The 13,627-nt window shown below is 47.7% G+C and overlaps 1 protein-coding gene across 1 annotated transcript in view; it reads left to right on the top strand.

Annotated features, from left to right (window-relative positions):
* LOC138569550 (kinesin-like protein KIF19) overlaps positions 1–13,627 on the top strand; it is a 3,041,213-nt gene that overhangs the window by 2,948,119 nt on the left and 79,467 nt on the right. The window lies entirely within an intron of this gene.

Below are 13,627 nucleotides of genomic sequence, written 5' to 3'. Positions count from 1 at the left end.
ATGAAGGAAGGGGAGGTGTGGGAGGGGTAGATGGGGGTCGTTGTTATGGGAGGGGGGTGTTGCTGATGTTCATTTTCATGCAAAATGCAAATAGAAATACATTTAAAAAAAACACTCCAAATGAAAATGAGAGCTCCTCCTTTACTTCAGTAATTCATAGACCCCCCCTTGTAAGATGAAAAAACTAAATAGGCTACTCTTCAGCAGGTCATAAGGACTTTAGGATAACTCCTTGGCACTCACATTCTCTTGGTCACTTGCTGCTCTGCAGATTCTCCTCGCTATCTCTCTGGCTACAGTGACGACGAGATCACCTCCTTTTCTTTGTCCTGGCCAGGTCCTGATGTGACAGAAGCCATAGCTTGACTTTCTTTTTGTATTTGGGTTTTATATAATACAAACCTAGCTAGGAAACAACAGAGCACTCTGTGTCGTAAAAGGTAACATATCTGGTAAAGGAGGGTGATAGAATATGGCATGTGTTTCCTCCAGGCATTGGAGTGGGATATGAAGTGGAAGCAGAGGAAGCCTAGTTTGCATTTAGGTATTGACTGAAGATTAAGGTCTTGATTTCATTCCTGATTGCGGTCCGGATATCCACCAGGATGGTGTTCCAGTTGACAGGAATGTAGCAAGAGGGACATGGAGATTACATCACAGCAGAATTTGTCAACATTTTCTTAGATGAATTTCTGATATGATATGATATGGCATTTATAACGCACTATACACTAGTGTTTCAAGGTGCTTTGGCTGCAAATATATGTGGGGGGTGGGTAATCGTAATAATAAAGAAAGGGTCAAGATGGTGGATTCAGGGTGTGTCTGCTGCATATATTTGCGGGCAAATGTAAAAAAAGAAAAAAAGAAATTCGATTAAATAAACTTGACTATATCACATAGAACCTAGCAAGATAAGGCTTGTTTCCTAATTTTCTTGTTTGCCTGCCAGTTTTCGCCCAATGACCTGAAGATCCTACTCTTCAAAGAACATCTTGCCAATCTCTGATGGCTCTACTCAACACTATTCTTCCCCTCTGGATTTCCTTATGGTGAATGCTCCCCCAACCTACCCCAGTTCCTCTACTAGCCCTGCACTGTACTCAGAACCCCTGGGTACATACATACTCTTTGTACAGAGCTCTGTTGATTACCAGCTAGGTTTGTTCTTCATGAATCCCTGTGTTTGCAAACACACTTCCCCAGCATGGGCTCTAGCATGGATTCATGTTTATGAATATTCCCTGACGTCAGGGTGGGAATCCTCAGTAAAAGAATAAACTGTTTCACTTTCACTTAAAAACTCTTTTACTCATCTAAACCAATCACTGTCCTCTGGGTCACACTGCCCCCATCCAATGACAGTCCTCTCCCTTTGCCCCGCCTCTGGCAGTCATCTTCAGATTTTTCCTGCATGCTTCAGTGTTGAGAGTCCTCGAGTTGCTCTCCAAGTTTTTGTACGTTTTTTCCACGTTTTTTCACCAAAAATGGTTTGATTTTTGGTTCCAAGACCCTGGGTGCTCTTTTCCTCATCTGCCGGCAACGTGGATCCTTTGTTGGTGAAGTTTTGCGCCCCTCAAGAGCGAAGATTCCTCAAGGTTTCTGGACGGCTGTCTTGGGCCTATTTTGCGCCCTCCGACCATGACGGAGGAGAAGAAGGAGGGAAGGACCCTCTTCAGGGCCTGCACCAAATGCGGGCTACGGAATGTTTTTGTGGAGTAAAAACATCTACAATGTGTTTACTGGCTGAGCCGGACCACAAGGAGAAGGAGTGTGAGATATTGAAGAAGATGTCGTAAGACAAGCATTGCACCTGGCGGCATGGCTCAATTCGAACAAGGCACCTGCACCATGCGACAAGCAGGGTCATGCCTCGTCCAGGACCGGCCCGTCCGAAGAGCGGTCTCCCTCTGGAAAGAGGTCTAAGTCCTTTTCGGTGGCCCCACCCATGGGGGTCTAAGATAAGGCCAAGAGTCACAAGTCCGAGTCCACCAGGTTCGCTGCTGATGCAGGTCCCAATTTGGAGAGGACGCGATTACTATCGCCGTCCGCCTCCGGAGCCAGCCTACCATAGAGCTCCTCTTCAAAGAGGAAGTCATCCACCCAGGCCAAGTTTTGAGAGAAATCAGATAAGCCCATGGCGGAGGATGAGGTGAAGGCCTCGCAGCCCAAGCAAGCTCAACCAGCGCAGCCAAAGTCCTTGTCAACCACTTCGTCAACATCTGCTGTGACAGCCACAGCAGCTGTGAGCGCTGATCCTACGAAGGTGGCTCCCACAGAACAGGTAGTATCCCTACCCCGCGGTGCAACACGGCCACAGAGGCATCAGCGAAGGCTGCAAGCACCCCTGGAAAGACACAGGTCCAGGTCCCGTTCAAAAGCCCTCAGGAAGAAAAAAGGGGGAGGGGGATGAGGAGGCCCCGAAACAGCCCTCAGAGGTTGGCATTCAACCAATGGAAGTCTCATCCACGGATGACGACGACCAAGAGTCAGTTCTTACAGTCCACAAGGACGACAACGAAGATGATGGTGGCGCAGGGCCTAGCGCTTCTTAATTACATCTTCAACCAAGGGACATTTCCGTGGAGACTCTGTCGACTCTCCCTGCCTTAGTGTCAGAGATTCAGTAGTAGTTTCCCCCAGCACCAGCTCTCATAGTGCCGCAGGCTCCTGATCAGCCTCCGGGTATCAGGCAAATTCGATGGAACCGAAAGGAAAGTAAAGGAATTTTCGGATGCATGCAATATTCACTTTGCTTTCAGAAGAGGCACCTTTTCTACCGACCATACCAAGGTAGGGTTCATGATTACCCACATGACGGGTAACGCCCTAGCATGGGCGACTCCCTTGGTATCTCAGTCCGATCCGGTGTTACAGGATTTTACTGCCTTTAAGGATCTCCTCAAGCAGACATTCCTTCATACAGAAACCGCCTACGTAGCAAGCGAGGACCTGCTTGATGTGCGTCAAGGCAATTCAGACCTACTTTCGTACCTGTTCTCCTTGAAAGGAATAGCGGCAGAGGCAGGTTGGCAGGAAGAAGCACAGTATACCATATTTCGGAGAGGTTTGCAGGAGGACTTGAAAGATGAACTTGCCAGGATTCCCCGTCCTGATTCCTTCTCTGATCTTATAAAGGCAGTCATTAGGATCGATTTTCGCATAACCGAAAGAAAGAGTGAGAAGAAGAAGGCTCGTTCTACCGGATCCTTTCTTGAACCTCACCCTTCGATCTCCTCACCTGCTACTCGCCTGCCACCCAAGAAAGAACCGATGCAGATCGGAACAACCCGAGCTCCTTTGACAGCGGAAGAAAAGAAGAGGAGAAGAGAGGGCAGTCTGTGCCTCTATTGTGGCTCTGCCACTCATCTCTTGGGAGACTGTCCCGACGTACCCCCGAGGAGGCCGGGAAAACGAACGCCCTCGGTAGTCGGTAGGACAGCCTATCGAGGGGCGTCCTTCAGTTCCTACACTACTCTTTCGGTGACCTCGGCCAAATCCTCCGAAGATCATCGTTTAATGGTTATCACCGTCCTACTCCAGTTCAGAGGAAAAGAGATGGAGACTCAAGACCTACTCGACTGTGGAGCTGCCGGGAACTTCTAGACACCTTATGGGCGGATAAGGTGGGTCTGATCCGAGTTCCCAAGAAGGAAGACCAGAAGGTGGAAGGGGTGGATGAAACTCTTTTATGCTCCGGGCTCATCACTCATACTACAGAGGAAGTGCGAGTATCCATTCAACAACATTCAGAGGTGATAAAATTTGATATCATCAGGGCAGCCCATTTCCCTGTAATATTGGGGATAGGATGGCTCCGTAAGCACAATCCTACTATAAACTGGACAGACAATCTACTAAGTTTTCGTTCAACTTATTGTCAAGAGAAGTGTTTGCCTGGACCAGGGTTTGAGAAAGTCAAGACTGTATGTGCTACCGAGAAGAGCTCCATCCATTGTATTCCCAGGCACTTCGAGGAATTCGCAGCCATCTTCAAGGTACAACAACCCCTAGTACTCCCCCTCATCGACCAGAGGACTGTAACATTGACCTCATACCTCAGGCCTTGGTCCCCTTTGGGAGAATGTACCCCATTTCTATGTCTGAAAAGGAAGTGCTCAGGTGTTACTTGGATGACAACCTTGCCAACGGTCTGATTCGACCATCAAGATCCCCGGCCGGCGCCTCCTTATTCTTCATACCCAAGAGAGACTCTAAGAAATTAAGACCTTGTATTGACTACAGGGGTCTTAATCAGGTGACCATCAAGGACAGATATCACATGCCCATCATCTCAGAGATTCTAGAAGCTGTCCACGGGTCGGTGATTTTCACAAAGTTGGATCTACGGAAAGCATATCATCTACTTCGCATTAAGTCCTGCGATGAATGGAAGACGGCTTTCCGCACTCCCTATGGGCTTTTTGAATATCGAGTGATGCCTTTCGGACTGGTTAATGCCCCCTCAATCTTCCAGAGGTTCATGGACCGCATATTCTCCGATCTGTTGGGTCTCAACACCGTGGTTTACCTTGATGACATCCTGGTATATTCCCGTAAGAAGGAAGAACATACTTCCCAAGTTTCTGAGGTGTTACACAGACTCCAATCACATCACCTACTGGTGAAACCAGAGAAATGTACCTTTGTCCAGTCGTCCATATCCTACTTGGGATTTATACTCTCTGAAAGGGGAGTTACCATGGATCCCAAGAAGGTAGAAGCCATACTCGCATGGACATCTCCCTCACCCGTAAAGGAAATCCAAAGGTTTCTAGGTCTAGCAAATTTCTATCGTAAATTCATCCCAGAGTTCTCGAGACTTACGCTTCCCATCACTTCTCTACTAAAGAAATCTTCCACGCCTTTTTTTTGGAACAAGAATGCGGAAGACAGTTTTATCTGTCTCAAGAAAAGATTTTGCACGGCCCCCATTCTCAGGCAGCCTGACCAACAGAAGCCTTTTGTATTGGAGACCGACGCCTCTGCGGCGGCGGTGGGTGCTGTCCTCCTGCAAACCAACCACGACATGGAACATCCAGTAGCTTATTTCTCTAAGACCTTGACAGCAGCCAACAAAACTATTTTGTCATCGAGAAAGAACTCTTAGCTATGAAATTGGCTTTTCTGGAATGGAGACACCTGCTCCAAGGGAGTATGCATCCCTTTCTAATACGCACCGATCACAAAAACTTGCAGATTTTGAGGCAACAGGAATGTTACAATACTGGACAGGCCAGATGGGCACACTTTTTTGATCAATTTCATTTTACCATCACGTACATTCCAGGCTCCCAAAACCAAGTCGTAGACGTGTTATCCCGAAGAGAAGAAGTCAGCCCGATATATCAGAAAGAACTTATGTTCCCTCATACTAGGATTGTCTTGGCTGTGTTATCGTTTCTGGAGGAGGTTAGGAGAGCTTCTCCTTCTTTAGAAGAACTCACGCCAAGCCTAGGGAGAATACCTGTCGAAATAAAGGACGGGCTATACATCAACCGAGGGAGGTTGCTCCTTCCTACACACAATCTCCAGGTACAAGCCCTTCGGTGGTGTCATGACTCGAAGGTCGCGGGTCATCGGGGTCTACGTGGTACTCTTGAGTTGCTCCAAAGCTCCTTCTATTGGCCCAACATGAAGGCGGACACTCTGGCTTACATTCGGACCTGTTTGACTTGTTTACGAAACAAGAACTCCACCCAGAAGCCGTTGGGGTTGCTTCAACTCAATCCGATCCCTCCAGGTCCTTGGATGAACATTTCTACGGATTTCATCATGGACTTACCTGTATCCCAAGGTTGTACGTGCATCGTGGTTACTGTCGATACCTATTCTAAACTGGCACATTTTTCTCCTTTGTCCAGCATACCCTAGGCCTCGGTTACGGCCGAAGTCTTCCTTAAGGATGTATTCAGGCTACACGGCCTTCCACAAAAGATTGTATCCGATCATGGCAGCCAGTTCACCTCTAGGTTTTGGTCAGCGTTGTGCACATTATTGGGGATTGAGAGGACTCTCTCTTCGGGATTCCATCCTCAAACAAATGGCCAAACTGAGCGGTTGAATGGTACCCTCGAACAGTACCTGAGGTGTTTTGTAAACCAGTCCCAAGACAATTGGGTATCTCTTCTCCCAACTGCTGAATTCACTTATAACAACTCTATCCATGCCTCTCTAGGTATGAGCCCTTTCTATTGTAAGTATGGGTACCACCCCAAATCTATAATACCCACCTTTTGGAAGGACACCTCCAATCCATCGATAGAAACCAGCCTGGCTCAACTAAGAGAAGGCCACATAACTGCCAGACAGAGTCTTCAAAGGGCAAGCGTTCAGTACAAAGAACAAGCAGATCGACACTGAAGACAAGTACCGGCTTGGGAAAAGGGTACTAAGTTTATGTTGTCTACAAAGTTTTTACCATGCTGGGTCCGACCATCCAAGCTGTCTCCCCGTTACATTGGCCCCTTTGACATACTGTCTAAGATTAACCCAGTTGCTTATTGCCTTAAGTTGCCCAAGTCACTCAGTCGAATTCATCCAACCTTTCACTCCTCACAGTTACGTCCCTATGTGTCTGACGATAGGAAGCAGGAAGCTCCTAGACTTCGCATATTACCCAACCCGAACTCTGATGAATACGAAGTCTCCCACATCCTCGATTCCCGTTATCACCGGGGACGTCTAGAATATCTCATACATTGGAAGGGCTTTCCTTCGTCTGAAGATTCCTGGGAACCTCGGCCCTATGTTCATACCCCCCGTTTGGTTCGCCGGTTCCACAACCTGCATCCCGGTAAGCCGGGGGGATGCCACCTTAGAGGGGGGCATACTGTCACGACTGCCAGTTACTGGCGGCTATAGAAGAGGTGGAATCTTGGCAGCCATTGAACTGCACCGTCACGTTTTCTCGTGGACGGCGCAAACGGTCTAGTCTTTTCCAACATGGCCGCCGCCAAAGTGTATTTACCACTCTAGACTAGGCGACTCGGTGCGTTGCAACTTCGGATTTCCCTCAGTTGCTCTCGCTCATCTACGTTTTCCTCTTGGCGGTGCTCCGCCCGCTTCCTACTTTCTCCTGTTTCTTGTTCTCTCTCTCTCTTCCTGGATACTGCATTCCTTCTCTGTTCCTCCCGTTCTCAGTAGCTCTTCCCTGACGGTTACCTCTCCTTCCGTCTCTGGGGTTCATTTCCTCCCCCCTGGTTTCCTTCGCTGCTTCTCCCGTGCTTTCATTGTTTACTTGCCTCTCAGTCCCTCACCCCCTTACTCACCTCAAGTGGATCTGCAGCGTGTACCTTCACCGTTTTTTCTGGTCCTGGTTCAGCGTGCTTCAGTGTTCCGAGGGGTTTTTACGCTGTTGGCTTTTCCCCTCACTCCGTATTTTGTCCGTCGCGGAGGGGGGTCACCGTGCCTCCACTGTTGAGCCGCGGTGGCTTCCTTTCGAGGCCGACCTTACCTCCTTTAGAAGAAAAAGAGTACCCGCTCTGCACGCCAGGAGAAAGAAACTGAACTACTCTTCGACTTCAGGTGAGGAGGAAAGGGAACCGGGAGACGAGTTGTGTTCCACTGAAGAGGAGGACATTACCGATCAGCCTGATAAGGTAGCGAGTCAGCCAGTCAACGTTGATATCAAGGTACACCTGGCGGCAATCTCATGCCGCACCAGATCCCCAGGAGGATCCTCGCTGTGGTCCTACACACTTGTCAAGGAGTTCCTCAAGGAGCTGTTCTGATCTTTCCCGCCGGTGAAGGCTTCTGCCCCGGCATTGGAAATCAATGTGGTTCTGACAAGGCTCATGGGGGCTCCTTTCGAACCTATTCATCAAGCCCCACTCAATTTTCTTTCATGGAAAATGGCTTTCCTTGTGGCCATCACCTCTGCCAGACGTGGGGGTGAGATTCAGTCTCGTATCTCACTTCGACGGTAGCACTGCGTACACACACCTCTATTATGCCGAAGGTTCCATCGGAATTCCACCTCAATGAGCCTTTAGTGTTGCCTGTTTTCTTCCCGAAACCTTTGTCACCGGCTGAGAGGGCCTTGCACTCGCTGAACGTTGCTCGTCTCTTGTTCTACGTGACACGCACAAAGAGATTTTGGAAGACTTGCCAATTGTTTGTGAACTTTGGTCCTGTGAACCATGGAAAGGCCTTGTCCGAGGCTTCCTTTTCAAGGTGGCTCTTCGGCTGCATCATGCACTGTCATCAGCTGGCCAACTGCTGCTGCCGGGCCGTCCGTGAGCCCATTCCACCAAAGCGATCGCTGTGACGACGGCGTTCCTTTCTGGTGTGCCCGTGCTCGACATCTGCAGGGCTACAATGTGGAGGTCCACGCACACCTTCATGAAGTTCTACTGCGTCGACAGGGATTCCAGGGAGGAGTCCAGAGACGGCCAGGTAGTGCTATGCAACCTGTTCGCTTGAATTGAGTCTGTTCCAGGGATACGTTTAATTGCTTCTGTTGAGCATTGCCACCTCCTGTGGTTGTCTAATTTTGAACTGCTGTGTATTTGTCATTCCTGAGCATATGAATTGATGTGAAACCCCATGCTGTAGAAGGTTTAAGTTACTTACCTGTAACTATTGTTCTCCAACATGGGTATGGCATGGATTCACATGTGAACCCTCCTTCGGCCCCTCAACGGCTCTTCCTGGTCATACTGCCACTTTACGTGCTTACCAAATCTGAAGATGGCTGCCAGAGGCGGGGCTTAGGCGGAGGACTGTTATTGGATGGGGGCAGTGTGCCCCAGAGGACAGTGATTGGTTTAGAGGAGAAATACAGTTTTTAAGTGAAAGTGAAACTGTTTTTTTTCTTTTACTGAGGATTCCCAGCCTGACGACGGGGAATATTCATGAGCATGTGAATCCATGTCAGACCCATGCTGGACAACAATAGTTACAATTAAGTAACTTAAACCATACATACATACAAGCCTAGCATTAGCCTGGCCTCTGAAGGTGAGCGCCCCACCTGAGATACAGGGCCTGATTCATGGAACATTTTCATATGAGACTGCGCCATTATAAAACACTTCAATGAATCAGGCCCACTGAGTTTTGCAGATATATAGGCAGGTGTACAATCAATTGTTGCTTTATAGGTAGTGGAAGCAGTTTTAATTATTCTGTCTGGGGTGGGGTAGCCAGTGCAGCTTCCGTAGGATGGCAGAAATGTGGTTGTACTGCTTTTTTATTATTATGCGTCATTCCATACTGGTCATAAGTGGGGAAAGTTGTGTTGCTGGAACACCAGGGAGCAGGGCACTTCCAACACTGGTGTGCAAGATTACCAGGGCGTGGACATAGTTCTGAATTATTATCTTTTTTTAATTATTATAGTATTTATTGTGCACAGACATAGCTTTGGGAATCAACAGAGCTCTTTGCATTCATAGGAGGAAGAAGATGGTGAGGGAAGCAGAGAAACAAGGGAGTGGGGAGCTAACAACTGTTGAGGGTGGAGGCAAGTTTTCAGCAATTGCTCTACAAGTAACCAGGGGATGAAGCAGTGGGGACTAGAACATCCAGTCTGAGGTGGAGTGGAGGGTTTTATCTTCCGGAGGACGGGTATCTAGTACCAAGCAGTTTGGGTCTTGTCAGAAGAGACAGTGCTGTTGATAGGGAACCAGACTGATGTGCCTTTGGTGCCAGGTGAGGTGTGATTGTTAGGGAGAATTATCATAAATGTGCTAATTTGCCTTACCTTTTGAGACCCCCAGCAACTTTGCTGGATTTTTAGGACTTTAATTTTTACCTGGAAAGAGTGTGAGCCTTTTTTCCCATTCTTTCATGTATTTTGATGTGTGTTTTTACTTTTGTGTTCTTTGGATATGGAGTTTTAGACAACTCCATAGGCATCATCTTTTCTTGTGTGTCACACAGCACCCTCAATGCAGTGGCACAGGGATGTCTTTTTAGACTTCCCAGGGTTTAAATACCTTCTCTGGGACTGACTACTGTCTCCCAGTGAATGTAAAGTTAAATTGACTTTGCTAGTCTTTTTAAATTGCTAGACCCAGCACACACTGCCTTACAGCAGAGTGCTGGAGGGAATACCTAGTATTCCCTATGCCTAGAAAACTCATGCAGCACTCAAATGCTACCCTTTCCTCTCAGAATGGCTGGTGGCAGAGGTATTACCATGATTTTCCCAACCGCGACCCATTTAAACTCTCCGGTAGCTAAAATCCACCGGAGCCATGTTTCTCAAGATGGCATCTGAGCCCCCTCTGTAAAAACAGGTTCTGATCGACTTTTTTCACCATTTCTTTTTGGAAAGGTCCTTCTAGTGTTTGTCTCAGCGCGCCAAACCAGGTTTGGTCCCTATGTTTGTTTGCCTTTGGCAGGCTTCAGTCCTGAAGACCGCCTCTGGTGCCTGAGTGTCTGGGGTGGACAGGAAGTGAGGGAGGTGCCCGAAATTCCCTGTGCTTAGTCTCCTAGTAGACCTGAATGCACTTTGGCATGATTGGCTGGCTGACTGTCCGGCAAGAACAGCCACACTGCTGGGTGAGTGGCAGCTAGGCTGCTAGGCTGTAATGAATGGGAATAAACTGTTTAAAAGGCATGTCTCTGGCACTTGGAAGGCAGAGTCGACCATTGGAACGAAAGAACCAAAGACGAGCTGAAGGAAGACGTCTGCTGCAACTCTTGGATCGTTGGTTTGCCCGGTGAAGCCCTGCTGCAGGTCCAAATAGCCTGAAACTCCCTTGAAAGAGACGCCCCTTCAAGGACGACTTCTTCCCTTGAGCTGGTGGGAACAACCAACTCACAAGCCACCTGGAAACCATCTCCATACTGGTCGAATTTTCTTCAGTGTGCTGTTGAAAACCGGATAGCCAGTGAGAAGGATACCAGTTTGTGGACTTTAAGGCACTCACACCTTAAACTGATGTTTTGCAAAGCTTGTGGATCCATCCTCGTGCAGTGCAGGAAACTCCAGACGTCCTCCCTCTTGTCCCCACGACTGAGGCCCAGGAACAGCGAGATCTGCAGGAACTACCAGGAACAATTGTCTCAGCTACAGCTTGTCTTCATTACCAAGGTACTGTGCAAACACTGTTGAGAAATCCTCTCTGCTGCTGTGAAAGTTTGTGAAACTTTCCCAACTTTGGAGTCTTGTTCGCTCCTTATCCGACATATAACTCTTTTTCGTGCAAACTACTAAGAACATTGGCAAAGACTTAACCGTTTACTACCAGAACTGTGCTATCCTATCCAAGACACTGACCGATTGACTTTGGCACATGCCTATTGAATTGAACTTCCTCTTGTAGTGAACTGGAACTATTTGCCCTGCCTAACAAAATATTTGTGTTTAATTCTTATAACTTGTGTTTTTTACTCCCATTTAAAGTTACTGAAGTGCCATTTTGTTCTTACTTCTGGGGAGGCTAACTTGTTCAGAAAGGTATTGGTTTGGTACTGGAGTGTATTATAGTGTGATATTGAGCTGCTTATTGCTAGTGGAATGTTTTCTAAATGACTGTGTAAATAAATTAATATTGTTTTACCAAAAAACCTGGAGTAAGTGTTTGTTTGAACCACTGTGATTGCAAGTCCTTTGTATAACACCTTGTACTTTTCACATCCCTCTTGGGATAAGCCTGGCTGCTCAGCCCTGCTACCACAAAACTGTGTAGTACAGACTTCACAGGAGAAAACCACACTGGCCCTATGGCCCTGTTTCCACAGGGTTGGTTATGATTGTCTTATTAACTCCCTTCCCTAAGGTCATGATATCTACCCTTTGCCCTACTTTGCCGAAACAGCACTGGTTCTGACTGTCCTTGTAGCCCTTCATTTGCTTGTTCATCCTCCCACCATGGGTTCTGCCCCTTCATATCAGGCATTCACCCCTAGCCCCTGCCTTGGCCAATGCATGCCCTCTCATGCCTTCCTTTTCTGACTAGTTCTGCTGTCACTAGGCCTATCCTCCGTCTAGTCCACTTCTTGATTCCCAGTTATTACTGCCTGATATTCTTTCTCCCACCTGGAATTATCGTCAACTCCAACTTTGTCTTGCTCTTCCCAAATTGTGGTCTTCTCTCGTTTTGGGCGTTTTCCACCTTCCACCTTCTGATATTTGTCCTTCTTGCACCTGATACTCTCCACCTTTTACCCTCAGATGTTTTTCACCTTTCTCTGCTTGCTTTTCTTTACCTGCCACCCATTCATGTGCTTCACGCTCCTTCCCCTGCTGGTCTCTCTTCTATCTCTCTTGCTTCTTTTCACCATAACTCCTTCACCTCATTCTCTTTGCCCCTACCCCTCGTAGCTCTTTCTCCCAAAGCCAACTGGCACCAAAGCCTGTTAATCTCATGCTCCAAACGTCCACACCACCTATTATCAGTCTGCCCTTTAATCTCTGGTCCAATCGTCTTCCAGGTTGGGCTTGGGCTTAGTGGATTCAGGTGTGCATAGTTATTTATTTGGGTTTTCCACTAGTTTGTTTTGAAAAGCCATTACAGCTCTGTTGTTATATGAACAGGTGGCACTAGCTTGCAAGTAGGTGGGACGAAGGCTTCAAGAAGTGGATCTGCCATTTTGAAAGTGACCCCAGTGTGACTTGTAGATCAATGCTGCTGCTGCGGAAGCGGAGACGTGTGTGCTTGCTGCTGATATTTAAATGTTTGGGAAGCACCGGGTCTCTGCATCAGGCAGCTGTCAATGGTCTCCTGACTCCTGCTGAAAGCAGTGCTTATTGTAATGAGCGGGATGAGCGTAGTGTTGTGTCCCGTTTTGCCTGTCATGCTGGCCATCATGTCTGAAGGCTAGAATGTTGGTATATGCAAGCAAGACTGTTGTGTAAGTGGATTTGAACGAAAGCTGTATGTAAGAGTCAGTTTGGGGCCAAGTGTTAATGAGCATAAATTGCTGGTGTGTATCTGTTGCGGAGAAGGAAGGAACACGGCCCCTTTAAGAGGGAGGAACCGCAGCAGGAAGAGGGAGGTGGGAGTGGGGGGAAAGGGGAGGGGACAAGGGAAGGGAAGGCACTTGTTGTATGGAGATTAAAGAGAATAGAGACTAGCTAAAGGTGTCCTGGTTCGTTTGTGTGCATGTGTGAGTTGGCCACCACAGTATCTCCTTTCATTATTTACGTGTAACCTACATGCTTATTTAGTACTGAAAAGTTGCTTCCTGCCTCATTATTGTGAAAACACAAACCTAAGTTACAACATGTATTTCTGGGTTTATTTTGCTGTAAGAGGTGGATGCATAAGGTCTAAACCGTCAGTGAGAGCGGAGGGTCTTTTGGTCTCCTGCCATATAGTTCTTGAAGGACCAAGCACCCTGCAAGCTGGAGGTTGTCAGGTGGTGTGACCAGTGGGTCCTCCTGTCCATACCGGCTTTGGCACCATCATCAACTGACTTTAGGATGCACCCAGCTCTGTGAGTCACACCACTAGAAGTCATCACAACAAATCAAGGGATTTCATCACGCCTCTGGCAAGAGTGCTGGACCTTTTCCGATGCCTCTTTGGTTTATCTCTGTACACCCACTTCCACAGGAGCCTCAGCTCACCTCAGTCTGGCTTCAAAGCCGCTTAAGTTGAGATGTTACTTTATCTCCTTTAAAGCACATCCATCAAAGCTTCCAACTAGCTCTACCTCCCATAACAAAAAC

This window comes from Ambystoma mexicanum, chromosome 2q (assembly GCF_040938575.1).
Source record: "Ambystoma mexicanum isolate Mex_15411 chromosome 2q, UKY_AmexF1_1, whole genome shotgun sequence".
In the NCBI taxonomy this organism is placed as follows: Eukaryota; Metazoa; Chordata; class Amphibia; order Caudata; family Ambystomatidae; genus Ambystoma; species Ambystoma mexicanum.
The sequence above is the reverse complement of the archived record's forward strand: the minus strand, read 5'-3'. Positions and strand labels throughout refer to the sequence as shown.